The sequence below is a fragment of the Silene latifolia genome, chromosome Y, assembly GCF_048544455.1.
Source record: "Silene latifolia isolate original U9 population chromosome Y, ASM4854445v1, whole genome shotgun sequence".
Classification (NCBI taxonomy): domain Eukaryota; kingdom Viridiplantae; phylum Streptophyta; class Magnoliopsida; order Caryophyllales; family Caryophyllaceae; genus Silene; species Silene latifolia.
Window position 1 is genome coordinate 122,047,998 of NC_133538.1, and position 26,845 is coordinate 122,074,842.

A 26,845-nucleotide genomic window follows, 5' to 3' on the forward strand; every position below is an offset into this window, starting at 1 on the left:
GAACCATGTTTTTCAACTCATAAATGTCAGAACCTTGAAATTGCTGTTGCTGAGGCACATAAGGAGGCTTTTGATACTGCTGCAGCTTATGAGGAGGCATATAGCTTTGCTGCTGCTGCTGCTGTGGACCGGGATTAAGGACATTCTGGTTAGTCCACCTCAAATTGGGGTGGACATTGGAGGGATCGGGGTAAGTACCAGTCTGCCTATAATGTTAAAAGGCAGCACATATTTCATTCGAACTGGTACAAACTTCCGAAACATGTCCCTCTGCTCCACATATTTTGCATGTAAAAGGACCGTCTGAAACTGCGTTAACCTTATATATCCCCCCTTTTGAGGATCCCCCAAAATCGAACTTGTCGAACCTCGCAGTAAGGGCCTCTATTGCAGCTACAGCAGGTGATTCAGCTGATCTTCTCTGATTTCCTCTAGAATTCCCATGCTCAGCTTTATGGATGGCCATATCTTCAATAATTTTCCATCCCTTTGTTTCTCCAACATTTTCCTGGAATCCGCCATTAGCTGCAGCATCCAGGATAGCTCTCTGATCGTCATAAAGCCTATTGTAGAACTGATTACACAGGGACCATTGTTCGAACCCATGGTGCGGAATAGATCGCACCAGCTTCTTGAAACGGACCCATGCTTCATGAAAGTTTTCATCAGGACCCTGTTTAAAGCTTGTGATCTGAGTCCTAATTGCATTGGTCTTCGAGGCATAGAAATATTTCTTATAGAACGCTAAGGCCAGCGAATTCCAATCAGTAATCCCATTGGCAGCTCGATCTAGATCTCGGTACCACTACCTAGCAGCATCACGGAGTGAGAATATGAACATTGTCTCTTTGATCTGGTCCTGGGTCACACCTGCTGGTGGGGGTATGGAACACCAATAGTCAATTAATATCTCCATATGCTTAGCTGCATCTTCATTTGCAACTCCCCCAAAGTGGTTTCTCTCAACCAAGTTGATGTAGGACGGTTTTGCTTCGAATTTTCTCTCCGTCCCGGCTGGCAATGCAAATCCCTTATAGAGATTCTCAGCTTTCGGCTCGGAGTGACTGGCTACACTTGCCTCTTTAGCCATGTCTGGAGATGTGACGGTCTCAGCTGAAGAAGTAGAAATAGGAGACGAAGGTGGATCCTCCTGAAATAGCTCGTTCTCGTAGTAACTGGACAGAGTACTCAGCTCTTCCTCTGTCGGCAATACTCTAGATGATCGTCTAAACTCACGCAAAGTCCTTTCGATCTCAGGATCTAACGGTCGTAGTACACCACCCTGTGACCTGCGCATAAGAGGAAACTACAAGTAGAATATGAGAATAGTTTAAGGAACAGATGTCCCTTAAACTAAGAAAAAGACTAAGATAAAAACAACTAAAAATTTAAACAATTGCCTCCCCGGCAACGGCGCCAAAATTTGATACCGTCGCAGAGTACCAAAGATAAATTTATAAATCCAAACTACTACTATAGCTAGTGGCCGTCAGGGTCGAACCACGGAGAGGCGATGCAATTAATAGTTGTCTAATTCTATTCTAAGGTAACAGTTTTTTTTCGAGGGGGGTTGATTTGATTAGTTCTATAACTAAAGGCAATTAAATTTAGATTAAACTAAAGCAAGTAAACGAGTAATTAAAGAAATAAGATGGAATCAAGTATTAAAAGGGTGCCAAGATGGTCGGTTCACTATAGTTTCGGCGGCAGTATCCTAGGTAAGTCTGAAATAATCACGTAAGACGGGAAAATAAGAAGTCCTATCGGTCCACTCTTAACAGGTAGCATCTTTCGATCTAGCTACGGGTCCCTAATATCACTAGTATTGACTCTTGTCTTGAAAAGTGATTTAAAAGTCTAAATTAACTTATCTCTCGATCTTATTAACTTAGTCGTCTTAATTAAGTAGTCTAGTTCCCTCCCCTACCTTTCGATCTTGTCAGGTCGGTCAATTCCTAAGCATTCAACTAGTCGCGTGCACTCGATTCGTCAAACATAGCAATTAAATTAATTAAAACGGGGTTAATCTTACGTGAGCCGGTCGATCGACCAGGAAGGCCAGTCGACCGACCATGACGCGACTCAGGTCTACGAATCTCTACGCCGTCTACGCTACAGATTCCCTACATCTTAGCACGGAGGATTTAGTTACTCATGACGGTGATAATAACAGCAATAAAATTAACTAATAAAGCAAACGAATTCATACTTAAATTAACTAAACAAATAGCTAATATAAAACGATAATTTGGTTTTGGGAAGATCTAAACTAGCAAGTCTAACTACCGAGGAATTTAAAGCAATAAACTGAACAAAGGAACAGAAGAAATACCGTAAAGGATTGAACAGGAGAACCAAAACCAAATTGCGGAAAGTAAACTTTATTGACGGAGAATTAACTAAAACTAATTAAAAGTTCAACCTTTGTGTGATGAACCCTAATAAATTCAATGATAATGACTTGATGATCTCTTCTGAAAACATCAGGTTACGTTATATAGATAATCTACGTAACTTATTATTCCTAAAACCTAATTCCCTTGGGCTTTCTAATCCTCGTCCTTTTGACTTGCGTCAGATTAACGGTTTGGTCGATCGACCACTGGGACCGGTCGATCGACTGACATGTGCTGTACAGGAGTTTCTGATAGTCGTGCTCTGGTCGATCGACTGAAAGCATTAGTCTATCGACCACTTCAACAGGTATTTGGCTCCAAAAGCTTTGTAAATTCGTCTTTCAGGCCTCGATACGCGCACCAAGTTTGCTTCCTGAGTAAAATACCTCATGTCAAATGCAATGCTAGGTACTCGGGGGCGGATTCGGCTCGATTTCCACTGGATTATTCACATTTCTGCAATATTACACAAAAAAACGAAAGTAGACGGAGATAGGGAAAATAGTAGCATAAACTACACAAATGAGCTTTGAAATGCGTGTGAAATAGGGTGTAAAATATCATATTTAGGACACGTATAACTAATTATTCATCATTAAATTAGTGAGGACTAATTTTGAGGTCCAAAACAGTTTGGACAATTAGTTTGGACTTAAATGAGATTTAAGAGTTGATTATTGATTTTTACAAGTTAAAAATCGATTAAATCCATAAAACCTAGATGGATACCAACGATTGATAAATAGGGCGATTTTGGCATCATTTTACAGCATTTTAAGCATATTTATTTAAGTTGAATGAATGATTGTCATTTATTTAAAGTATTTAATTTGTTGTACCTAGTATGGCCTAGTTTATTTTAATCGTTATTACCCAAAATGGATGGGAATAGCGATTTGTTTGTAATTTAAATACGATCTCGTACCGTCGGTTTGTAATTAATTAATAGTTTTATTTATTTTATTAATTAATGTATAATAGGAATAGCTATATAATTTAAATTTAATAGTTATTCTTACCGGCGTTTCCAAAAGATAGATTACATCGAGACGGAGTTTTTTTTTTTTTTTGGGAAGGTGTTGCAAATCCCACAAGAAGAAGCCACTTTTGGAATGAAGAGGCAAGGGACCAAGGAGTTTGTTTCCGATATGTAATAGTCTAGTTTTTATTAACTAGGTGGCAATACTAGGATTATTCATATGCTTGCTTGTTTTTATTTTCGCGCATGCCAAAATCGTCATTCACATGCATTTTATTTTCGCGTTTGTCAATTCACGTTATTTACATTCACCGACTTAGTTCACTTATAGGGAATTTACGACTAAATTGACAAGATCTCTCACATAACTAAAATTGAGATTAGCCTTACCAATTAGTAACACCTATGAATCCCTTGTTCATTAGAGCCACGCTCGCCCAAGCGGGGTGTTCTCTTTTTACCTCGGGTAAGTAGGGTGGTAAACGGTTATCACGCGCCAAAGTTGGTTGGACTCAACGGGGTATAAGATGGTCTTGTATTCCGGGGCTAGTAGATGAATTTAAGGAAATTCGTCAACCAAGAGTTCTAGAGGTAGAATTAGTCAACCGTTTACTTACCGAATTTACACGATTATGGGATGTTTCGCCAAAGCGATGCTCAATTTTGTTTAACTAAAACTTGTTAAACATGTTTTCACAAGTAATTTTATAACAATGAATGTTAATATTTCCTTATTTGTTGTAGCATTTTAATTCGCAATGGCAACTTCTTCAACTTCATCGACTACTTCACTAGGCAAAGATTCATGGCTAAGGTCCGTCATGGACAAATTTATCTTAAAAGATGACGGTAGTAACTTTCTTGAATGGGAATCCAACATCAAAAGCGCCGCGTTGTCCGACAACGTGCTCACTTACTTAACCGATGCTCCTCCCATCAAGCCCGGTCCAAGTGCTACATCGGCGGTGCGGAACGACTATGATGACCATGTGAGGATGTCGAATGATATCAAGAATGTGTTGATATAGTCGATGTACCCAAAGCTCAAGCTTTCATGCATTTCTTTAAATGCGTACGAGATATTCACTCGTATGATTACTATGTTTTCAAAAACACCTAAAGTCCGTCAATACGATGCGGCGGCACACTTCTTTGAAGCTAAGCTTGAGAGGGGCCAAAAGGTTGGTGCCTATGTGCTAAAAATGGTCGAATATGTCGACATCCTAGAGCGTCTAGGGTGTAAGATTCCTAAGACTCTAGTGGTGGGTCGTATCCTCCACTCACTTCCCACCAAGTTTGCCCACTTTAGGGTAAACTACAACATGAATGTCATGGATAAGAGTTATCATGAAATTCATGCACTCCTCACCCAAGCAGAGAGGGATATGGAAGCTAGTGGGAGTGACAAAGGGGATGTTTTAACCATGAAGTTAAAGAACATATCCCTTGGAGTTGAGAAAGGAAAGGGGAAGGAAAAGTCCCAATTCAATAAATCGTCAAAGAAATAAGACAAGGGAAAGGGGAAGGCCGTTAAGAATGGCAATCCTAAGGCAAAACGTGTCAAACTCTCCGAGGCCGAGTGTTTCCATTGTAATGGGAAGGGACATTATAGGAGTTGTCCCAAATACTCGGAGGATCTCAAGGAAGGGTGTGTGACGCCTGTTGGTATGATATCCTCTCTCTATGTGATAGACGTTAATTATATATGCTTGCACTTCCACTTGGGTACTTGATACTGGATGTGGCTCTCACCTTTGTAATCATTTGCAGGGTTTAAGGGACGTGCGAGCACTAGCAAAATGTGATATAGATCTCCGCATGGGCAATGGAGCTAGAGTAGCGGCCGTTTCCGTGGGGACCTATGTGCTCACTTTAGCTAGTGTTCTAGAGTTGTATTTAAATAAGTGTTATTTTGTACAAACTTTAACCAAGAACATCATCTCCATTTATGCGTTAGACGAGGAAGGCTTTTGTTTTATGATTAAGGACAATAGTTGTACTTTTTCAGTAAATGATGTGGTTTATGGCAAGGCCATTTCAATTGGAGGCATTTATGTTTTAAATGATGTTAATGACGTTTATCATGTGGAAACTAAAAAAACTCAAAATGGGTGATCCAAATGAATCCGACCTTTGGCATTGTCATTTAGGTCATATAAACGAAAGACGCATTAAGAGACTTGCTTCATCAAAAGTGCTCATATAATTTGATTTCGAATCTTATAGTACATGCGAGTCTTTCCTTTTAGGCAAGATGGCTCGTGCGCCTTTTGCAGGAAAAGGGACATGAGCTAGTAAGGTTTTGGCTCTCATACATACGGATGTGTGTGGACCATTAACCATCACCGCTAGAGGAGGTTTTCACTACTTCATTACTTTTATTGATGACTTAAGTAGATATGGGTATGTCTACTTGATGAAGAATAAAAGTGAAGCTTTTGACACGTTCAAAGAATTTCAAAATGAAGTAGAGAACCAATTGGATAAAAAGATTAAGACACTACGATCCGATCGTGGTGGTGAATACCTAAATTCTGAATTTGATTCACACCTGAAAGATTGTGGTATAGTATCACAATGGACTCCTCCTGGTACACGACAATTAAATGGTGTGGCCGAAAGGAGAAACTGAACTTTATTAGACATGGTTCGGTCTATGATAAGTCTAACTAAGCTTCCTAGTTTATTTTGGGGTTTTTCTCTCTTGTCTGCAACATTTTCACAAAATCGAAGCCCGACTAAAGCGGCCGATAAGACTCCATATGAGATATGGACAGGAAAAGTCCCTCATTTGTCATTCATGCGTATTTGGGGTTGTGATGCGTACATCAAGATCAAATATGATAATAAGTTTTCACCCAGGTCTGACAAATGTCTTTTTGTAGGATATCCAAGGGAAACACGTGGCTATTACTTCTACAATAAACACGAGTACAAAGTGTTTGTGGCTCGTGATGTTGTCTTCCTAGAAAAGGAATATATTTCTAGGAGACAGAGTGGGAGAAAATTTGAACTTGACGAAGTTCGAGAGCCACAAACCGAGAATGAGGTAGAGGAAAACGTGGAGGATAGCATTCCCTCTTCCTCTGAAACGGTAATTGTTCCTAGAAAGTCAAGTAGGATTTCTCATCCACCTGACCGCTACCTTGGTAACATTGAAGAGGATGGTGTTTTGTTACTTTTGGAAAGTGATGAACCCACTACCTACAAATCGGCCATGTCTAGTCACGACTCCTCGCATTGGCTAGAAGCCATGCGGTCCGAAATGGATTTCATGTACGAGATCCAAGTATGGGACTTGGTGGATTTACCTGAGGGAGTGCGACCCCTTCAGTGTAAATGGATATATAAAATTAAGCTTGGCATTGATAAACATGTAGATGTTTACAAAACTAGATTGGTGGCAAAAGGTTTAACCCAAGTTCATGGTCTACACTATGACGAAACCTTTGCTCCAGTCGCTATGCTTCGGTCCATTAGGATAATCTTAGCGGTTGCCGCATTTCATGATTATGAGATTTGGCAAATGGATGTCAAAACCGCCTTCTTGAATGGGATTCTAGAAGAAGTGGTGTACCTGATACAACCTGAAGTTTTTGTGGATATATCTAACCCTAAGAAGGTGTGTAAGCTCAAGAAGTCCATCTATGGCCTTAAGCAAGCATCTCAGAGTTGGAACCATCGCTTTGATCATGTTATTAAATAATACGGTTTCATTAGAAGTGTTAAAGAACCGTGTTTATACATGAAGTTTAGTGGGAGTAAGGTTGCATTCCTTGTCCTATATCTGGATGACATATTGCTCACCGGGAATGATATTCCATCGCTCACTTCCGTTAAGGAGTGGCTAGGGAAACACTTCCAGATGAAGGAATTGGGAGAGGAACAACGAATCTTGGGTATCTGGATCTGTAAGGATAGGTCCAAGAGGATACTAGCATTGAGTCAAGAAGCATATATTGACAAAGTTCTTGACCGGTTCAATATGAAAGACTCCAAGAGAGGATTTCTACCTATGGGCCAAGGGATTACTTTAAGAAAGTCACAATCTCCCTCTACCCCTAAGGAGATTGAACACATGAAGACCGTCCCTTATGCTTCCGCTGTTGGGTCTATCATGTATTCTATGATTTTCTCTCGTCCCGACATTGCGTATACCTTGAGCATGACAAGTCGTTATCAAGCCAAGCCTGGTGAGAGTCGCTGGATAGCCGTAAAGAACATCCTTAAGTACTTGAGAAGGACTAAAGATTCATTCTTAGTGTTTGGAGGAGAAACTGAGTTGCGTGTAAGAGGTTACACGGACTCAATTTTCCAAACCGATCGGGGTGATATGAAATCCCAATCCGGCTATGTGCTTATGCTAGATGGAGGCTGAGTACCTTACAACGTCTGAGGCTGCAAAGAAAGCTGTTTGGATTAGGCAATTCATGGAAGGACTAGGAGTAGTCCATTCTGCCGAAGATCCGATCACTCTATATTGTGATAACAGTGGAGCTATTTTTCAAGCCAAAGAGCCGAAGTCTAGTAACAAATCTAGACACATTGAAAGGAAATACCATGTAATTAGAGATTATGTGAAAACGAAGGAAATTGACATTTGTAAGGTTGAGACAGATGATAATATTGCTGATCCTTTAACCAAGCCTTTATCAAAGGCTAAGCATGATGCTCATGTCGTCGCAGTGGGATTGAGATGAGTACCATATTTTCTTTAGATTATGGAAATATAATAATTGGATAGTATATCTCTTATTATATATATGATAATCGATTTCTTTGTTTTTGCATTCAATTTTGAATCTCTTACTTAGCGTGACTAAATTTTTAATACCTTGTTTATCTGAATAAGTTGTGGAGAAAATGTTGAACACTATTCAAGTGAACAACATGAACATTATATTTTGTCCCTAGTAACTTAATGAGGTGACGTCTCGGAGTTACTAGATTGTAAGTCGATTGATGGTTGTTCAACACCATGAGGTCATACGTGATGACTAGTCGATTACATAGGCAGAGTGTGTGACACTTTGCCGGACAGTGACCATTTAGAGAGACCCTAAGTTCTATTATAGACGCCTGATCGTGGCAGGTATCTCTAAGATGTTCCTATGAGTCGATTCTTTTGACTGAAGACTATTATCTGAGCAAGTGCAATTTCCGAGTGACTTTGGTTTTTGTCCTAGGTCGTGCCGTGAAATGAGGCTAAAAGGACATATTCTGAGTCATGATGAGCTGTATTGGGCAAAGATAGATAGGGCAGACAGGAATTGACCACCCACGTTGGTTAACTATATCTCAAGGCCACTCGAGGAGTTAATGACTACAAATGCGTGGCCACGCTCGGAAGTAATCTGTGGGTGATTTTTCCGGTCAGGTAGTCACACTCCCGATCGAGAAAACCACTCGCGATATGTTCATGTGCAAGTGCGACCTGAAAGACACCTTGCATTGAGTGGGAGATTAAAACGGACAAGAGAATTGGTATCGCGCACCTTGTGTCGGACAAGTGGGAGATTGTTGGAGTTAGTGTCCTCCACAATAATGAATTTACATAATAAATCTCATTAAAGGAATATCATCAGATATTTAATTATTTGATCCTCGTCATTTGATTAACGTAAATCGATAACGGTTGGCTGACTAGAGTTTGACGTTATTGTCGTGAGATGACGGTGATCAACTGACCCCTTTCGGTCACACACTCACACCTATAGGAACGAACCCCAATTGATAACTAATTAATTGTATGAGATACAATTTATTTAGTCCCTTGATTTATAGACTAAAAGGTTAGTCGATTATTTTTAGAGAGATTTCGAGTTGCGAACTCGAGGCACGGCAGTTATTATTTAATTATACGATAATTACATAATAAATTTTGGGAGACGGGTTTTAGTTAATTAATTGTTAATTCACTAAAACTTTACTAATTGATTGATGTGATTAATATTAGTACGTAAATAATATGTGTAGTGGTATACGCATATTTACGGAGTGTCTTAGACGAAATTAATCGGGTAACATTTAAACATAAAATGATGTTTAAATAAAATTTACACGTATTTGTCCGACAAATATAAGAACCAAAATGGACCCGTAAATGGGACATTGGACCGTGTAAATGGAGTGTAGTGGATGATCACAATCATTTCACTTTGCTCGTTTTTCTTCCATAAAATTATCATATAATCATTGTGCATATGATATAAGATTGCACAAAAAAATAAACAAGACCACTCCTACACTCGACCCTCTCCCACCGGTTTTCGCCCCTCTATATAGACCAAGTTTTGTTCATTTTTACACTACTTCACTTGTGCATTTGCATGTGATATCTTTCTTGGTCTTCCTCTCTCTAAAATAATAAAATCATAAATTTACTAAGTAGTTATTAATCTAAAAATAATTATTAAAATTGTTAGTATTATTTACATATTATTAAGGGTAAATTTTACAAGTATCTAGTTAATACTTGTAAGATTATTTTGGGTGTTGTTCTTGGGTGCAACTTGAAGGAGACTTTCTTTTTGAAGGTTTTTCAAGGAAGATCATCCATTTATTTTTAGCTCAAGAACAAACTAGATAGGCGATCTAGTTTGTGCCCATTTTTACCATAAAAATCAATGTAAGGAAATTATTTTTCCTTAATCTTTATTTTTATGCTTTCATATTTGCATGCATGTTACATAGATCACTAAATGAACATATTATGAGATATTTTATTTTTAATTAGAGAGTCTAATTTGGATCTATGATCATTCATTATGTACAAAGGATGAATTCCAGAAACATGATATGGGCAAATCGAGCTTCTAAAATCCGGGTTTGATTTAGTGACGAAAACCTGCAAATATTGATTATAAAAGATTTAAGTCGTAAACAAAACGCGATAATTAAAAGGAATACATTAAAATTTATTTTATGTACAAATAAAAGAAATAAAATAAGAAAGTAAAAGAAAAGAAACGAAAACAACAGAAAAACCGAGGAAGAAGAAGAAGAGCAGAAGCAGCGATGACCTCTGGAAGAGGCGCAACAGATGTTGCGACCCTTTGAAGAGGCGCAGCAGCTGCTGCGTTTCTTCTCGACATCTGGTTGCTGCTGATCCGTAAAAAAACGGGTTGATAAAAGGGTTTTTAGAAGTCGGCTTTAAACATATTTTTGACGTAAATCTTACAATAATGAGTACAAATAGAATACAATAAAAAAAAGATGGGATTTACACCCTCAGACTTACATGTTTGACGAAACGAGATTAACTAAGTTAACGTTTAGTGATTGCTCGACTCGAATGTATGTAGAAAGTTCCCTCGTTAGAGGATTTAGATTAAGTTGATTGATGTGTAGTGGTCAAATTGGTCGGTCATGCAACGTGACGGGAACTCAGAATGTTCCGAGCTTACGTGGTCGATTGATCAAGCACGTAGGCATCAAAAGCTTAGAGCACGGTCTTAGAATGCAAAGGGAGAAGAGAAGGGCGGACACTTGCGTGAAAAATATGGAGACCGAAGGTCTCTATTTATACTAAAATATGTGAAGAGTTATGGAATGACTCAAACGTTGGAAAGAAATCACGGAAAAAATCTGAAAACAGGCTGAAACGAGCTGGAGAAAGGGCGCAGCAGCTGCTGCGATCCTTCCAAGAGGCGCAACATCTCCTGCGTCATTTCCCCAGAGGTTTCCTCATGCGGAAGAAAGATTTCCGCGTTTCTATTATGGAATTGCGGTAGATCTATACTTCCTTATTCCTTAAAAATAAGATATATGAGATATATTTTACCAAAAGATAAAAAATAAATTATGGAATAAATATCCGGAATATTCTAGAGCATTTCGACTCGGCATTTTAAACGGTTTCATAGAAAATGAAGCGGTTTTTTGACCCGGACTCCAAATGAACTCTAATTACTGTCAAAACGACCGTATTGGCGCGTAGATGACGACCAAGGGGTAGACACAAGTATTTGAGCTATAACTTGACAATAAACTTACGGATTGTTATAAATCGTTCCACGTACCAAACATGCGGCCCAATCGTCACTGGGTGGTTGGCGGAAGGTGTAGAAATGAGGTATCTACAGAGCCCCCACTTTGACTGAGGCTTGGACACGGCAAAAGTCAAAGTATAGCCATCAGGTCAATCGAAGACTATAACCTGACGACTCTTGTGACGCGAGGCGGTTCAAGGGGTCTGAACCAAGAACCTGTCATCGAGAACATTTTAGAGTCTGTTGACTATCGGGGAGGGTCGTTTAAAGTCCATTAGACTATGTAAGGAGGCTCGCCAGCCGTAAGAATAAATCATACCCGAGACTTTTTTCTCGAGATCCTTCCAGAGGTGCGTAGGAGCTAAGAGTAAGACCTAAAAGATATATAAGGATTGTGCTAGGGTGTGGGACCCATAAGGAGAACATCGGAGAGAAGGCGGCCTAAGGGTAACCAAGGTTTGGGTGTATGAACCCTGAGAAAAGGCGATCCTAAAGGATTATAATCCTATAGGTAGAGGCTAGGTTCATGAACCTGGGTAGTTTGGGAACCTAGGAGAAGGTTGGTATAAGAACAAATAAAATTGAGGGCAGCAGGACATCGGTAGAAACTGCTGGGGGAATTTGCTTGCGTCGGTCTCAAGCGAACTCTTGTTGGGGAATATGTTGATGATTCTGTCTGGATTGAATCGTTTCTTGGGAAATCTGCTTGTATATGCTTCTAAACAAACTCCATCTATCGAGAAGTGCAATTGGCTGTCATGAATTCTTGCTGAATAATAAAGCATCGATAAAGGTGTTTCTTAGAACACCGTCAAAGAAAATAAAGAGGCTTGACAGATAGTGGCGCATCCTAAGCACTGCTGGAAATCTGCCCGTTGTTGCAAGCGAAATCCTGATGAAAGATCCTTGCTGGGAGATAAAACTTCATGACGGTTTTGCAGTCCGCTTAGAAAAAAATACGGGTCCGGACGAAAATAAATGCCCAACAAACCAAATACAAGATATAAGGCGTTGGAGAAGAGGCGCACAAGACTTGGGCCCACAAATAACGAACTTATAACGAATTTTCGAAAATTGAGCTAGAAGGACGCTGGGGAACACGCGCAGCAGGAGATGCGACTCTTGGAAAGGGCGCAGCAGGCGCTGCATTTTTTCCTGGGCTTGTCCCTGTCTGAGTAAAACGCGATTAAAACCGTGTTTTATTGATAATTTACAAAACATAATTTCCTTCAAAAATCACTCAAATTCCAAGTAAAATCCATCAAAACTTGACCAATATGTGCCATTAATCATGACTAATCAAGGTATGCATCACATTCTTGCCTTTAATTCTTGTTTTTGATCGAATTAGGGCCGCAAAAATTAGGGTTTCCCCTCCCTTTATGTCAAAAATTTGGGGGTTTTGCCTCTAATGGATTTGTTTGATAAAATTGATATTATAAATGGATAATTGGCAATGTTAGGAACATAACCGTGTATTCTTTTTGAATTTTCGTCAAGTATTGAACATTTGAGTGAAATTGAGACGGTTTCTCAGCTGTTTCGAAAATTGCTTCGGAAATGCCCTTAGGATTGTCCATTTTTGATGAAATTTGTTGTTTTGGAACCCTTGTATAACGGGTAAACTTGCTATCATGTCGGATTTTTGATTTGTGATGACTTTATGGACACTTTTCTAGGGCATAATCACTATTATAGCGAAATGCTGCCGTAACTTCGACTCAAACTCATGAATTGGCTTGAACTTAGACTTGACTTGACCACTATTCCACATGAGTGGCCGGGTTTCGAAAGAAATGGCCAAAGATGGCGAGAAAAGGCCACTTTTAGGGCTTGAAAATGCTTGAAACGACCTCACCGAGGCTTGTCGTGGCTTAACGCGGCCTGATTAACTTTAATTTTGCAGGTGAAATTCCTTCTACATCGGGGAGGGCTCCCATGGATGTATACTTCGACCCTTCTCTTGCTCTTATAAGGGGAGAGAGAGAGGAGGTGGTCGAGGAGGAGGCTGAGGAGGTCCCGAGGTGGGCCAACGTGGGACGTGGTGGTCGCCAGCTAGTGGGTGCACCCGAGTGGGTCGAGAATTGGGATGGTAGACATCTCATTTGGGTGGCAGAGAGCCACCAGTCTTACACGACGGCGATGAGTCTGGTAAGTCTCGATCTTATCATTTCCCTTTTCTATTTGTTTGCCGTTTCATTTCTCATTTGTCTCGTGCTAAAGATAGCATTGTTTCGAATTGATACAGGAGGTCGGGAACATGAGGTATTTTTCCGGTTACTCGACGATGATAGACGCCTTCGAGAGACTGTCAGAGGAGGAGAAGGCCATCGTCGAGTTGGGAGCCTTCGGGGCTCTGGTGGGAGCTTGGAGAACGATCAGGGAAAGGAAGATTCGGGCAAACCTTAGCCTGATTGGAGCTTTCCTTGATCTTTACTGGGACACGACCTTGACTTTCCATTTGCCTTTTGGAGAGGTCGGGGTCACTTTGGAGGACTACGGCATGATCTCGGGTCTGCCGTGTGTAAAGGAGGCTTTGGTGTGGCCGTTGACGGCCATGAGAGTTGACTCAGCTGAGGCGAGGAGGTTGATCGGCTGGAACCTGTCAGAGGGTGCTACCAGCGTTCCTGGGTTGGTCCCGAGGTCATACGTGAGGGACTACTTTGCGGGTAGGACCCCGGCGACGGTGACGATGGACAGGAGGAAGGTGGCTCCTCCTCTTTGTACTGCGGAGCAGAGGGCCCGCTTGTGGCTGTTGTGGTTCTTGTCTTCGATTTACCTTGGAGACAAGGAGGAGAGGCTGTCGATGAAGCTTCTTCCTTTTCTGTGTGACTTTAGTAGCCTAGGTCACTGGGACTGGGTTACACCTGCCTTTGCAGTCCTCGTTCGCTATGTGAGGGCCATGGTACATCCTGAGCTGATGGAGAAGGGGACTTCTCCTGCCACTGTCGGTCCTGGACTCTTGTTGGAGGTATGAACCTTTCCTTTGCATTTATGAAAGATCATTATTATTTCTTTCTTTGTTTCTACTGAATTATGAAAGATCATCACCATAGAAAAAAACATGATTGTCTTGTCTGCAGGCGTGGGTGTACTCCTACTTTCCCAGCTTCGCGCACAAGAGGAAGGAGCCTGAGCCGAGGGCGTACCCTGTCGTGAGAGACTGGGTAGTGTGCCGTAGGAAGAGCCAGCGCTCTTCTTACGATGTCTGTCGGAGGGGTGTGAATGCCCTGGAGTTGGAGGACGTAAGTACCCTTGATCCTTATTTGATTACTTTTCTTTATTTATGTCTTTTATTTAGAAGTGATCATAGGAATGACCCCCTATTTCCGCTTAGAGCCGATCATAGGAATGACCCCTCGTTTCCTTATTTTAGTGGGTGCCCAGGCCTTGGGAGGACAACCCTGACGCTCTGGCTTTCGTGGCTGAGAGCCTTAATCCTAGGAGCTCGAGTCAGTTGTTGCTGAGGACGCCCATGGGACTTGTGTGGTACCTGGGCGAGCGTTTTACTCGGCAGTGCTCTCGTGACACATTCACGGTTCCCATCGATCCTCCACGGACGATGTTTAGGGAGCCTTCTGACGTCGAGAGAGAGGCTGACTTGGTGGACGCGAGCGGTGACGCCCTTCTCCTTCCTAGTAAGGAGTACTCTAAGTTCGTTTTCCGGAGGTTGGCCTTCTGGCAAATCGTGGTAAGTATTTTAATTTTCTGTTTTCGAACTATTTTGACAAATGACGAATGATCGTCAAATAAGAGCTTATTTGAACCTCGTAGGAGATCGAGATGGCAGTCGTCGAGCCCCCAGCTTACCCAGAGACACTTGAGAACACCGACGCGGCGGGGATAACGACGATCTTGGAGATCCGCGACTTCGGCGAGAAGGTGACAGACGCTGGTTTGGAGGAGTGGCAGCACCAAGTGAGGAGGGTAAGCCCCCAGCTTTGTCTGTCTTTATTGTTTTTTATTGCATAAGAATGCGTTTGTTCCTTTTTCTCCTTTTTTTTAACCTTTTTGTTATTCAAATGTAGGTGGCACCGTCTCAGTACGTGGCGCTGTAGAGGATGGCCAACCGGCTGTGAGCCACAGCCATCGAGGCATTTGTTGGTGGCCGGGGACGACAGGTATGAACCTCTTATTCTCTTACTTATTTTATTTTTGAATTTTATCGCAACTCCTTGCGTTTTAGTGAAATGATTGAAATGAGGCATTTCTTTATCACTTGCAGAGAGAGCATGACCTGGAGCGCGAGCTGGCACAGTCCTGGGAGGAGAAAGCTCGTCTGTTGAGGGCGTTGGAGGTATTAAAACACTTGAGATCGCTGCTCTTGAGGCGACCGTAGCTGAGTTGAGGGGCGACCAGGACTAGCTGCTTTTCCTTTTTTGTTGTTGTCTTGTATACAATTTGTACATTTTGTACCTTACTTCGGATTTTTCGGACCTGTTTTGGGCGAGAGCCCCCAGTTTGATGTATATATCGCATTTTGGTTGTATATATGGTGGCCTGAGTGCCTTTGATGTTGGGTGTTTGCTGTTCCTGCAGGTTAGCTTAAAAAACAAGTTTGGTAAGTGACGGTTTGTGCCGTCATGCTGCCAAAATTTACATAGAATTTACACGTAAAACACATAACATATGGGTGGCTTAAATTGGCGCAAAATGAGAAAAGTGAAAAAAAGGTGCCCGAAAATGAGCAAAAATGACAAAATGTCTAAGAATGCATAGAAAAATGCGCAAAAAAATGCCCCGAAATAAGCAAAATGACCGGACGGTAGGAAGGACTACCCCCTAAAAAAACTTAAAAAGAAATGTATAAGCGTCATTTCCCCAGCTAGTCAGACCTCGATAGAAATTAAGAAATAGCGAGTAGTATAAATAGAGACTTCGGGGAAGCTTTTATTCACACAATTCCTTCTTCTTTATTCCGTGTATCACATAAAAGCTCTCATATCTTCTAAAAATTTCAAAATTATGGATGCTTTTGAAAACCGCCTCAAGGAGTGGATAAATGAGTTCACGAATGTTGAGAAACACGACATGGGTGCTTTTAATTTGGGATCGATCTTAAGTCTCAAATTAGTGAAAGTTGTGAAGCCTTTCTTGGATGCTTGTCTTGAGTATTGGGACCCAAATTTTCATGTGTTTGCCCTTCCCGGAGGCGATAGTTGTCCTTTCCCTGAAGAAATAGCTGCTATTGGAGGATAGGACCTTGAAAATGCACCCGCTATACCCCTTAGCTCTTAAGGAAATAAAAGTAAATTTAGAGACTTGCTCGGATTGACCAAGGCTGAGGTGGACCGTCTTGTGACCTCGAAAGGAGTCTGTATGTTTGACTTTATTGATCGATTTATAAATAGGGAGGACCCTACTATTTCTTATGTTGCGAGGCGCAGGGCCTTCGGGTTTTGTCTACTCCATTGCTATGTCCTTCAAGGGCATGTTGACAAGGAGATGAGAGGTGACCCTCGTTTTCTGACCCTAGTGGAGCAAATGGAGCTGCACAAGAGCCCAGCATACCTTTGATTACGGGAGACCATTCTTGGTTTGGATAACAGAAAGGCCAGCCGCGAGCTTCCTTATTTCGAAAGTCCCGTCATTCTGCAGGTAAGAACCTACTCTCTTTTTTTCTATGTCAACCGTTTTTTTTTTCTCTTTTTTGGTTAAAATATGGGCATTAATTCCCGTCTTCTTTTGCAGGTTTGGCTGATAGAATAGCTGCGGTTGATCAAGCCTCCAATTAATGTGCCAGGAAACCATGCTCGATCAATTGCAATGAGAACTAGACTCTATATGGTGGACTTCACTCGGGTTTGCAACTATTGGGAGAATAAGCTGATGAGTGAAGGAGGTCCCCTTATCCGGTGGATTGTGCCAAGGTGGCATCTCAGGTCAGTCACTAGAGTCTCATCTTTGGACCCGACTCGGTCAGTTCGCATCCCTGGCTTGGAATTCATGATTTGCATTTTTCCGGAGAGATTGATGAGGCAAGTAGGCCTTAGGCAGAAGATCCCGAAGCTTGACACCGTTCCGCAAAGTGCATTGGCACACACCATAGAGTCTCATCGAGAGTGGGCAATTAAGTGGGCTCATGGGAACATGTGGTTCATACCAGTTCCTATTGGCTCCTTATGGGTATCTGACTCATACTTGCAATGCAGAAAGGCTGGTACTCCGGAAGAGCGTGAGAAGTTGAGGAAACATGAGCCTGTGGATTACAAGATCCGCGAAGTAGCAAAGGAGAGTTAAAAGTATTATACTGAAGAGGAAGAAGAAGTCGTATTCTTAGTTGCTCGTCCGTCGAAGAAACCGAGAACTGCTTCTGTCGTATAGATGGTGATTTATCGAAATGGTAAGGCCAGACCGCGAGAGAGACCTTTGGTGATTAGGTCGGAGATAGCACAAGAGCGCCCGGCTCATGGTCGAGACAAGAAGTATGATAAGGGTGAGAAAGGCAAAGGGAAAAATGGAAGAATAGCCTTAGTCGTAATATTATTTATTATTATTTAAGTTGTAATAACAGCGGGGTTTTTAGAATCCTAGCCTAGCTTTTATTTCAGCATTTTATTTTTATATGTATTTGGCGTATTATTATTATTTATGGAACAAATGAATAAAAGATTGATTAGTTAAGAAACTGTTATGATTTTCTTTTATTATTCTTGTCGAATTTCAAATGCAAATGCAAATGTCTTTTTTATTTACATTTTAAAATAATGGGTTGTATCCTGTGAAGGATTGCCTACGTATTCATTAAAAATAAAATCAAACCATGTGCGTAGTTCGAATAAATGCAAAAGAATAATTGTTCGAAGCAAGAGCTTGTAATGAACTTAGAAAATAAGCACGAGCTTTACTTACTCTTAAAATAAAGTTCAATTTATTTGATGATATGAGGATGTTGAAATGTCGAAGTGCAAGAGCATAGTGACATAAGCTTTCTTTTAGCGGGCCAAGGGCCATTTTTATTTCGTGTCGCACGAGCGGCACGTGGATGTTACGCGGGGCGCGTTTTCTTTCCTATACTAGGGTAATATCATTTCGGTTTGTCAAGCTTGGTCGGATTAACAAATTTATTCCCATCTAGGTCTGGAATCTTAACCGCACCCCCCGAGAATATGAACTTGACTAGGAAAGGTCCGGCCCAGTTAGGTTTAAACTTTTCACGTGGATCGACAGGTAGGAGAGCTCTTATTGATTTGAGCACCAAGTCTCCTTCTTTGATGTTCCTGGGCTTAACCCATTTAGTAAAGGCTCGTTTGATACGTGCCTGATATGTTTACACATTATGTAATGCCCGCAATCTTCGTTCATCTAAGAGGATGAGTTCCTCATATCTCTCTCTATTACATTCAGCTTCTGGAATTTGACTTTCGAGCAAAATGCGTAGGGACGGAATTTGTAGTTAAACTGGTTTTACAGCTTCCATGCCATAAGTGAGAAAGAAAGGAGTTGCCCCAGTGGGCGTCCTAACTGATGTGCAATAACCCTATAACACAAAAGGTATTTTGCTAGGCCAATCTCGACGACATTTTTGTTAGCTGCCTCCACCGCGCCATTAGTTTGAGGTCTATAAGGCAAGGAATGGTGGTGTTTGATTTTGTATTTGGCTAGCAATTGTGTAGCTTCGGCTTGGAAATGTGACCCATTATCACTGATGATCTCATGTGGGCAACCATATCGACAGATGATACTGGTTTGTATGAACTTTGCCACATGTTTAGCTGTCAGAGCAGTGTAGGATGCTGCTTCGACCCATTTGGTAAAATAGTCGATAGCTACTAAAATGAAACAGTGACCTCCTATTCCGGCTGGAGTGATCCTTCCAATGATGTCGATTCCCCAAGCAGAAAACGGCCAAGGAGATGTCGTAGTGTAAAGCATTGCGGGAGGCACGTGTTGCACATTCCCGAAGACTTGGCAATTATGGCAATGTCTGACGTATTTAATAAAATATGACTCCATTGTGGTCCAGTAATATCCTAGACGCGTAATTTTCTTTGCCATTATGGGTCCACTCATCTGAGGACCACATTCTCCATCGTGAACTTCTTCCATTACTTTTTGTGCCCGTGAATGATCAAGGCAACGCAAAACTACACCAAGAGGTGTTATTTTGTACAATGCTCCTTGCATGAGGAGGTATTGAGAGGCTAATAAGTGTATGGCGCGTTGTCCCCTTTTATCCATGTCTGGTGGGTATGTACCATTGAGTTTGAAGTTTAGAATGGCTTGAAACCAAGGTTCCCCTGGACTTTCTTCTTCATCTGCGAGGAAGTTTACGTAGGCCGGTTCTGACTGCCGTTCAATGCATAAAGGCATTTCTACCATGTTGTTTGGCATGTTAGTCAAAGATGCAAGTTTTACAAGAGCGTCTTCAAATTGATTCTCTTCATGAGGCAGGTGTAGATAAGTGACCTGATCGAAGAATTGGGCAACTTGATCTATCCTAGCCTGATAGGTTGCTAGACTTTCACTTCGAATTTTCCAAGATCCCGTAATTTGGTTAATAATCAAGGATGAGTCTCCGTGAACTCGAAGATTCTTGATACCTAAACTTGCTGCTGCTTGTAGACCAATGAGGTAAGCTTCATATTCTGTTGCGTTATTTGTCACCTCAAAGTCGAGTTTGACAGAAAGTGGTGTATGCTCGCCTTCAGGAGAAATGAGCAACACTCCTATTCCAAATCCACTTAAATTTGATGCTCCATCAAAATAAAGATCCCAAGAGTTTACACTGGTTTGTAGTATGTCCTCGTCTGGAAATGACCACATGTCTACTGCTTGGGTGTCGTTGATAGGATTATCTGTGAAAAACTCGGCAACGGCATGTCCTTTTATAACCTTCAGAGGTACGTATTTGAGATCGAACTCTGAGAGCATTAAGGTCCACCTTGCCAAATGTCCATTGAGAACGGGTTTCTTAAAGAGGTATTTGGCGGGATCCATTTTAGAATACACCTTGACAAAGTAGCTAAGCATGTTGATACCCGTCGTTATGAGTACCAAAAATAAGATTTATAAAACCTATTAAAACTAACAGAAGCTAGTGGTAACAGGGTCGAACCACGGGGAGGCAAATGTAATTAATAATTGTCTAATTTAGTCTAAGGTAATGAATGTGGGGGTTGATTTGATTTGGTCTAGAGCTAAAGGCAGTAAAAGATAATAAACTAAGGAATATATTAAATCAAATATAAAGAAGGGTACTAGGATAGTCGGTTCACTATAGTTTCGGCGGCAGCAAACTAAGTCGGTCTAAATCTAACACATGAGGCGGGAAAACAAGAGGTCCTCTCGGTCCACTCTCAACAGATAGCATCTTTCGATCTCGCTATAAGTCCTTAATATCACTAATACTGACTCTCGTCCTGAAAAGTGACTAATAATCTAAACTTTACCTATCTTTCGATCTCAGCATAGTTTAGTCATTTTAATTGGTGGTCAATCAACTGTCCCTATCTCTCGATCTAATGGGTCAGTCATATCCTAAACATTCAACTAGTCGTGTGCACTCGATTCATCGAATAAAGAATTAAAACAATTAAAACGAAGGTAAAACCTCACGTGGTTAGTCGATCGACCAGGTATGGCAGACGATCGACTGACACGCGATTCAGGCCATGTTAATTCTACGCCGCCTAATCTATGGTTCCCCTACATCCTAGCACGATTAAATTAGTTACTCATACTAGAGATGATAACAACAATGAAATTAACGAAATTAACTACTGAATTCATGATTAAAACAACGGAACAAAAGGGCTAGCATAAAACGATAATTATGGTTTCGGGAAACTAACTAACAATTCTATATCTATGAACGCAAATAAAGTAATAAACTGGAATAAGAAGAATACCAAAATCGCAGAAGAGTTGTAACGGAATGATTGAAAGCACGAACGAAAATCCAATGCGAAATAATATCCCGAACCCTAATTATTTGATAAACTAAAACTGAATGTAAAACTTGATAAAAGCTAGATGATTATATCTCTGAACTAGGTTACGTTATATAGAAAGTATACGTAACATAATTCCTAACCCTAATATCGCTTTGGGCTTTGGAAAACTCGTTCTATATCTTCATGTCTGAGTAGCGGCTTGGCCGATCGACTGAGCAACATGCTCGATCGACTGCTCTGAGCTGAACAGTAGCTACTGGAACCCGTGGGTTGGTCGATCGACTGAAGGTTGTGGTCGATCGACTGAAGTAGCTGATAGTTAGCTTCTATAATCTCGTGGATTTGTCTTTTGGGCCTTAGAATGCACACCAAGCCCGTTCCTTAAGTGAATTCTTCACGTCAAATAAAATGCAGGATACTCGGGGACGGATTTAGCTCAATTTCCATTGTATTCTTCACATTTCTGCAATAATGTACAAAAACACGAAAGTAGACGAAAACAGGGAGAACAGTAGCATAAACTACTAAAATGAGATCTGAAATGCGTGTAAAATAGGGTGTAAAACATCATATAAATGACACGCATCAAACTTCCCCAAACCAAACCCTTGCTTGTCCCCAAGCAAGAACTACACTCAATCTAATGACCTAATGGAACGAGTTCAACCTCAGAGCGAATTGCAAACTGTAAAGCCTAAACCATTTTAATGCAATGACTAACAATCAATTAGCAATGCGAATCATGCAAACGAGTTATAAGGTCGTTAAGAATCTAACGAACAAATCAACTATAGAGACTTATCAAATTGGACTCTCACGGGTCGCTCATATCACACATAATCACAGGTGAATATATAAGAGGGTAGAAAGAATTCATATTGTAATGACTCTCACCTAACTACGACCAATAAGAACATGCCTGCAATATAATATGAAAGTAATCTCTATGACCGTACATATGCATTCCAACCAACAAATGACCATGACACATGCCGAGGTATATATGGGATATGTGAGGTATGGTTAAGAAGAGTCAAAACATTTATGGAAAAGTGGAGGTACAGGTGATCAAGCTAGTACCCAAACGGAACCATATGGCAACATCCAACTTCTTGCTCAAAATCAATTGAAACGGTGTTAAAGCAAGCACAAAACTCACAATCTTCAATATAACAGTAATCAACCAACTCCCCATAAGATACTAATGCAATATGAGAGCAAAAATCGCTATAAAATAAAGACTTGAATTATGCGAATTGATTTCCTCTTTTCTTTCGAACCTCAGTCGATCGACCAGAATTGGCAGTCAATCGACTGCTTTGAACAGTACAGAACCTCTTTTTTCTTTTTCGAATCATTTCTCTTGTTCTTCTCTTTTCTTCCTTTTTCATCTTCCCATCAATATCTCAAAAGAGCATATGCCACCAAAAACTATGTAACAATCCCAACACATAGACTACTAGCTTGACAAAGGACAGGCTAAATGTAGGATGTAGTAATGGGACAAAAAGGCTGTTTTTGGCAGTGTGGAGCTTATGGGCAAAATGAATAAAGGAAAACCTCTACCACATGTGTCAACAAACCACAAACCGAATGCATACAGGTATTAAGCAGATCAAGTTCATATTTATGCATATTTGTGTAACATGTCTCATAAGGAGTACTACTCACATCCTAGATAAACTGGTCATGAATGACACCAGTTATAAGCTCTAAATCTCAGAAATATGATGTAGCTTGCCAAAATTCTAAGTCAAGTCTCAAGCTCAGCAAATAATTTAACGAAAACTCGTAGATATGCACTTATAAGATTCTACTAATAACATGTCAATTAGCAAGGCCTAGGCATAAACAGGTGAAATTGCAATATCATCATTGATATACTACCGTTCCGACTCGACCTATATGCTAAAATAAACATGCATTTTTTTGAATTTTTGAATTTTTTCAATTTTTTTTGGAATTTTGTATATATGACAAATGAAATAAGCAATGCAAAACAAAATGTAAACGTGAATGCAAGCAAATGATATGCGACGCAAAACCCTTCCCCAAACCAAATCGCACAATGTCCCCATTCTGCAAAATCATGTAATGAAGAAAAGAGAAACGGGAATTTGCGATAAAATAAAGAAATATGACATGAAGTGGAAATCGGGAACTTACAAGACTTTAAGCGCAGAAAAAGGAAACCTCCCCAAACCAGCGTGAGCTAGGAGGTTTCAGTAGCCAGCAGTGCTACTAATAAGTACTTGAAAGACAAATAAATACCACGCATATAACCGAGAAAGCAATAGCGAAGCGGTATAATGTGCATAAATGAGAAAAATAGAAGAAATAAATAATGACGGAATATAATGGTGGGCAAATCGACCAAACACGGCAGGGGAGAGGTCGTGAACAAGTACAGCAGTGCAGGGCGGTCGATCGACCACATCACTCAGTCGATCGACCAAGGTGAAGGGAACAGTAGCTCCTGGAAACTGCAGACCAGTCGATCGACTGAAAATACTGCTATAACTTCTGATTTCTTCGTATTCGCTCAATTACTTGAGCTAATGAGGTCTAAAAACCTGTAAATGCACAATAATACGCACCCAAAATTGCGCAAAACCCAAAGTAAAGTCTAAAGCACTTAAAAATCCTAAGCAACAAAAATAAATGCGAAGTCTCGCGCACACAAAAGCAATAAAAAGAGTTTAAAAAACAATAAAATGTTTGTAAGGCATGTGGTCAACTAATAGTTGATCAAGAACGGCCACGGTATGGCCCACTTGGTCGGCTTCTGGCTATATGAGGTACCCTCAACGGTGCTCATCTTATCAGCTGCACCCTTCTTAGCTTCCACGTCCGTAGGACTAAACGGGTCAACAGCTTCCATGTCTCCCCACTCGATGACCTCTTCGGACTCGTCAGAATCCAAATCGGACTCTCTCACTTTGACCGGCTCGTCATCAATTTCCTCATCAGTGCCATAGCTGAGGCAACCAAGACCGCCTCGTGAAATGATTGGCTCCTTCGCAGCTGGAGTAACTTGCAGTTCTTCCTTCCCCAAACCAGCTCCTGCAATATCAGAAACAGACAAATCTTCCTCCAATTTGCTCCCAATCTGGGGCGGAGGTGTCACAACAGAAATAGGAGTAGAGATAGGCATGTCAGAAAGCACAAAGTTGGATTTCTTTTCAGAAACTGTATTGCAAGTCACAGGCCACATGGGGTCTTTCTTCTTAGCAGGTTGGGGAAAACCAATGGAATGCTTCCCTACTTTGAAGGTCAAGGTTCCCGAACCTACATTTATGACTGCACCAGCAGTGTGCAGAAATGGTCTACCCAATATGATAGGAATATGGGCATCCTCAGGCATATCAAGTACAACGAAGTCGACAGGGAAGAAGAACTTTCCTATTTGCACGGGAATGTCTTCTAAGACTCCTATAGGCTGGACCGCAGATCGGTCAGCCATCTGTACTGTCATGTCGGTCACTGTGAACCTAGTTAATTTGAGCTTTCTAGCAAGACTCAAGGGCATTACACTTATAATGGCTCCTAAATCACATAATGCCTTCTCAATAGAAAAGGTACCAATGCTACAAGGAACGGAGAAGCTACCTGGGTCTTCTAGTTTGTGGGGTGCAGTGTGGGTTAGATAAGAACATGACTCTTTAGTAAGTGCGACAGTATGCACAGTTTCAAGTGACCGCTTTTTAGATAAAAGTTGTTTCATAAATTTAGTATAAGCAGGCACTTGGTTTACTAACTCGAGAAAAGGAACTTGTACATTCAAGCTACGAATAACTTTTTCAAATTTGTTGAAAGATACCTGTTCCTTCGTTGGCACTAGTCGCTCTGGATATGGGGCTGTAAGAAGTAACTTAGCCCTCTCCTCTAAATCTCGCATGCCGGCATCCGTGGACTTAGGCTGGAAGTCCACCACCTTCTCCTTGTTGAAGCTTGAGCCCTCTTCAGACCGTCTCAAATGTGAGCCATTGACCGACATTGGATCGTACTTGAACCGGATCGACCCATCAGACTTGGGTCTTGCCTTAATATTTTCGGACTGCATCGTACCCGAAACAAATGATCCCTCAAGTTGTCGGGCATTGGAGGACGAAAAGGCTCACTATCAGCAGCGTCCTCAGTCGATCGACCATATTGCTCAGTCGATCGACTGAGTTCTACAGTTCCAGAAGCTGTTTCTTTGCGCGCTTCAGTCGATCGACCGGGTATATTAGTCGATCGACTGATATACCTGGTAGACGCCTTTTTCTTTCCTTTGTTCGTTCCAGCTTTGTTTTGACTCGGTTTTGCCCCATCTTTTTCAGCATTGTCCTCGACCATAGTAGGCCCCTCCAGGGTGGACCCGCTCCTCAAAGTGATGGCATTAACGGTCTCCTTTTGGTCAGTTTGAGTCGGTAAGTGTCCCGGAGCTCGAGTGGTATTCTTGCTAGCCAATTGGCCAATTTGGCTCTCTAGTAGTTTCATCCCGGCCTCTCTACCTTGGGACTCCTTTTGCAACATATTCTTCAATTCAGCAAACTCAGAATTTTGGGATTGTTGCTGCTGCGGCACATAGGGAGGTTTTTTATATGGTTGTTGCTTGTGAGGGGGCACATAAGCTTGCTGCTGCTGCTGCTGTGGAGGTTGAGTCGGATTCAGGACATTCTGGCTACTCCACCTCAAATTAGGATGGACATTCGGCTCATAGTACGTGTTTGTCTGCCTGTAATGTTGAAAGGCATCACAAGACTCGAAGGGACTAGGACAATTTTCTGAGACATGTCCCTCAGCTCCACATCTTCTACAGACGAAAGGACCATCTGAAACAGCATTCACATAATACATCCCTCCTTTTGAAGCTCCTCCCAACTCGTATTTGTCAAACCTCGCCGTGAGAGCCTCTAATGCGGCTACGAAGGGGATTCGGCCTCCTCCTCCTCGATTGCCTCTCGAATTCCCATATTCAGCTTTATGGGTGGCTAAGTCATCAATGATCTTCCACCCCTTAGTCTCTCCCATATTCTCGATAAATCGGCCATTGGTCATGACATCCAAAATAGCCCTCTGATCGTCATACAGCCCGTTATAGAACTGATTGCAAAAACTTCACTTTTCGAACCCATGGTGCGGAATAGTTCGCACCAGCTTCTTGAAACGGACCTATGCTTCATGGAAGTTCTCATCAGGTCCCTGTTTAAAGCTCGTGATCTGAGCTCTAATGGCATTCGTCTTCGAGGCAGAAAAGTATTTCTTGTAGAATGCCAAGGCCAAGGAATTCCAGTCGGTGATCCCATGAGCAGCTCGATCTATATCTCTGTACCACTCCCTTGCAGCATCACGGAGTGAAAATATAAACAAAGTCTCCTTTATCTTGTCCTGGGTCACACTAGTAGGCGGGGGTATAGAGCAGCAATAATCGATAAATATCTCCATATGCTTGGCTGCATCTTCATTTGCAGCTCCCCCGAACTGGTTCCTTTCAACTAAGTTGATATAGGAGGGCTTCGGTTCGAATTTCCTATCAGCTCCAGGTAATTCGAACCCCTTGTAAAGATTTTCATCTGTCGGCTCAGAATGACTTGCTAT

The 26,845-nt window shown here is 41.3% G+C and overlaps 2 non-coding genes across 2 annotated transcripts; both read left to right on the forward strand.

Moving 5' to 3' along the window:
* Positions 1-599: 599 nt before the first annotated feature.
* Positions 600-706, forward strand: LOC141636637 (small nucleolar RNA R71). The gene has a single exon (XR_012541240.1). It is a non-coding gene; the product is annotated as a small nucleolar RNA R71 (small nucleolar RNA).
* A 25,669-nt stretch (positions 707-26,375) lies between these two features.
* LOC141635921 (small nucleolar RNA R71) lies at positions 26,376-26,482 on the forward strand. The gene has a single exon (XR_012540574.1). It is a non-coding gene; the product is annotated as a small nucleolar RNA R71 (small nucleolar RNA).
* The last annotated feature ends 363 nt before the right edge of the window (positions 26,483-26,845 follow it).